At 42.0% G+C, this 3801-nt stretch overlaps 1 pseudogene across 1 annotated transcript; it reads left to right on the top strand.

Moving 5' to 3' along the window:
* Positions 1-2680: 2680 nt before the first annotated feature.
* On the top strand, positions 2681-3261 carry LOC308509967 (large ribosomal subunit protein uL6-like; annotated as a pseudogene). The gene has a single exon. The product of its transcript is annotated as a large ribosomal subunit protein uL6-like (transcript).
* The last annotated feature ends 540 nt before the right edge of the window (positions 3262-3801 follow it).

Here is a 3801-nt window from a genome sequence, read left to right as displayed (position 1 = left end):
ATAAAAAGGCGTTCTTTTGTATCTAAATTAAATGTTTCCCATTAGCTTTCTTAGGCCTGTTCAAGAAGAGATCATCAGTGCCATTTAAATAATATAGTTAATATTTTAAAGCCTACTAAGCATCTCTTCAATATTTCTTCTCCAGTAAAACAGCCACATCTCCTTTGAGATCTCTTCATAAAGCAGAAGTCCTATTTTTCATGCCTTTAATCAATTCCATTGCTCATCTGTGGTCCCTTTCCAATTTTATCACATGCACCTTAAGATGTGAAAACCAAAACACAGTACCCTGGAGGCAATACTCTAAGGAACAGACCAATAAAAGGCTGGCTTCCTAGCTCCTGAAAAAAAGATCACACAATAAAAGCCAGGGTCATGTTCATGCCCAAATATCACTAATAAATCACAGCATTGCCTTGCTGATTCATCGGACAGGTGCTCCTTCACTGCCACTCCCCTGGTGCCCTGCCCTCCCTCCTCAGCTCTATCCTGCTGTCCATGTTGAGTGTTCCTGCACATAACCCTATCCTCATGCAAACTGAGCAGCACTTCTAGAGAGGAGAGACCCACAGCAGTTCACACCTTAAAAATATGATAAGAGTAGCCACTTCTCATTATCACCGATGACTGGAGAGTAGCAGATTTTTAAAACAAAAGAAATGTTCAGTCTAGCACCACAATAGGAAAAAGGAATTCACAATACATGTAGATGCTCAATGAAGCCTCTACAGGTATAAATAGCCTAAGAACATTTGTAGGTAATTTATACACTTAGGTCTGTCTGTATCAAAGGAAGCATTATCCTTATTCACCAGCTCACGGATCTGATCAGCAAAGAGACTGAAACCGAGAAAGCCAGAAGTACTTGGAGCTTGTTAGAAAAATGTTATCACAGTAAGGCCAGCTATCACTTAGCAGGTTTTCTCTCTTGTTTTCCCTTTTCATCTGCATATTAAACCAAGCTATTTGTGCCTCACAAAAGGAAACTGCTGCAACCTGAACTTTCCCATTTTTCTCCCTGAAGGAAAACAAGATATGTAAGTAAAAGCCCCAGAAATGTTCTAATCAAGCATGAGAACTAAATCCCCCAAAACTAAGATCAAGGCAAAGAACATAATGGATTCCAGAATCAGCAGAGTCTGCTAATGTTGCTAGCAGCATTGCCAGCACACATGACTCAATCCTTAGCTCTTAATAGAGATGTCCTCATATCTGAATGCCCCAGGCCTCTCTGCCTGGAGGGGCAGAGGCCCTGCTGGCAAATATTTACTCCGTTTCAGAGCATCCTTTCCAGAGTGGTATTTTTCTTTGCTGATGGAATACAGCCCTGTGGGGGCCAGTGAAGTAACACCATGTGCCACTGACCCTCCCAGAGCATCCAGCATGGAGCCTAGGCCATCTCACATTCCCCTAGAATGAGTTTAGTGCTCTGGAATGCTACCTTGTTGCCTGCATTGCCATCTGGGTAACCTAATATGGTCATTTCAATAGAGAGGAGTCTGCAAAACCAGTAAAATTATTCTATTATATTTACTTAACAGTTGAACGGTGGCTATTCCAAAAGAACATATGGTTATTTATTAGTAATATTTAGACTGATTAAAACACAATGAAGATAAGAGATATTTGCACTCCCTTGTTCAGTGCAGCATTTTTCAAAATAGCCAAAAGGTGGAAACAATCTAAATGTACACTGACAGATAAACAGATAAAGAAAGTGCAGTAGATAGACACAATGGAATATTACTCAGCCATAAAAAAGGAAATGCTGTCAAATGTTACAACATGGATGAAATGTGAGGATATTGTACTAAGTGAATAAGCCAGTCACCGAAGGAAAAATACCATATGATTCCACTTATATGAAGTATCTAAAGTAGTCAAACTCACCAAAGCAGAGAGTAGAATGGTGGTTGCCAGGGGTTGGTAGCAGGGGCAAATGAGGAGTTACTATTCAATGAGTATAAAACTTCAGACATGCAAGGTGAAAAAGTTCTAGAGATCTGCTATACAACAGTGTGTCTGCAGTAAGCTGTACTATACTGGACACTTAAAAATTTGAGGGTAGATCTCATATTATGTGCTTTTAACACAATAAAAATTCTCCTCTATGTACTTGACTGCAAATTGCACACTGAATTGGTGTTATGATTATGTTCATGTCAAAACACACACACTAAGGACAGAGCATTTAAGAACAAATAGAGTAGTGACAGAAACCTGGCTGTGTGAAGGGTACCTCTAGAGCTCTCCCTGGAAGTTACAAGTTGAACAGTTATAATTCAATGTTGAAAAGGATTCCCTGATACTTACCTGGCAGGGCAGATACCATGATCACAAAGGTGGTTTTCCCAGGGCGAGGCTTATCCATTGCACTCGGATGTGCTGACCCCTGCGATTTCCCCAAATGTGGGAAACTTGACTGCATAATTTGTGGTAGTGGGGGACTGCGTTCGCGCTCTCCCCTGATCTTGAGAGGGAAAAAAGAAAAGGATTCCCTATGAAACATACAAATAGACCTGAGAGATCCGCACATCAAAACACCTGAAGGTAGGTGAATTGGGTGAACAGGAGAGAAGGGGAGGGAGAAGTGCAGAGAGGGGGTGCAGAATGCAGCCCAGAGCTCACTGTGGTCCCAGGAGAGGGGAGGATTAAGGCTGCAGGTGCACACCTTGCTGCATCTACTACGAGGATGAAGACCATTCTCAGCAATCAGACTGTGGACATTCCAGAAAAGGTGGACATCACTCTGAAGGGATCACAGTTATTGTGAAAGGCCCCAGAGACACCCTGCGGAGGAACTTCAATCACATCAATGTAGAACTCAAAGTCTCCCTGGAAATAAAAAGAAGAGGCTCTGGGTTGACAAATGGTGGGGAGATAGAAAAAAACTGGCTACTGTTCAACTATAGTCATGTACAGAACATGATCAAGGGTGTTACATTGGCCTTCTATTACAAGATGAGGTCTCTGTATACTCACTTCCCCATCAATGTTATTCAGGAGAGTGGTTCTCTTTTTGAAATCTGAAATTTCTTGGGTGAAAATTATACCTGCAGGGTTTGGAGGTCAGGTGTTCTTGTTCAGTGTCTCAAGCCCAGAAAGATCAAGTTAATTCTTGAAGGAAATGATACTGAACTTGTATCAAATTCAGCTGCTTTGATTCAACAAGCCACAACAGTTAAAAACAAGGATATCAGAAAATTCTTGGATGGTATCTATGTTTCTGAAAAAGGAACCGTTCAGCAGGCTGAAGAATAAGATATAAGTTGTCCAGCTACAGAAGCAACAAGATGTTGAGTGATTTCTCTGACTTATTTTTTGTGATATTTTAAAGATGCAATAAAAGTCAAATTGATTTGGGGTGGGTGGGGAGGTGGAGGAGACTTCAGGTGCACTCTTTGTGCCCCAGCAATTCAGCCTGAGGGATCAGCATATAATATTGCTGCGAGGCAGAGACCTTAGGGCAAAAACTGAATACAAAAGTGCAACAACTGCAGCCCTAACTGCCAGGTAAAAAACAAAGCCATGGAGCATGGCTGCCTGCCCCCACCCTCCGAGAGCTCACCTCCTCCACACACTCCCAGTGTTAGCAGTGGAATCCAGAAAAAAATGGTAGCAGTGTCATATTAAATGGCAAAATATCTATAGCCCTGAGAACTGGAGAAACAGTTCCTGAGCGGCAGACACACACTGCAGCAAGGTCCAGCAACAAGGGAGAAGCTATAAGGGCAAGGCAGCTGTGATCTGGCAGTTGCCATTAGTTGGAGGAGAACAATGCCATAAATACCAGCTGCCTCT

The sequence above is a fragment of the Rhinolophus hipposideros genome (assembly GCF_964194185.1).
Source record: "Rhinolophus hipposideros genome assembly, chromosome: 17".
Classification (NCBI taxonomy): domain Eukaryota; kingdom Metazoa; phylum Chordata; class Mammalia; order Chiroptera; family Rhinolophidae; genus Rhinolophus; species Rhinolophus hipposideros.
The sequence above is the reverse complement of the archived record's forward strand: the minus strand, read 5'-3'. Positions and strand labels throughout refer to the sequence as shown.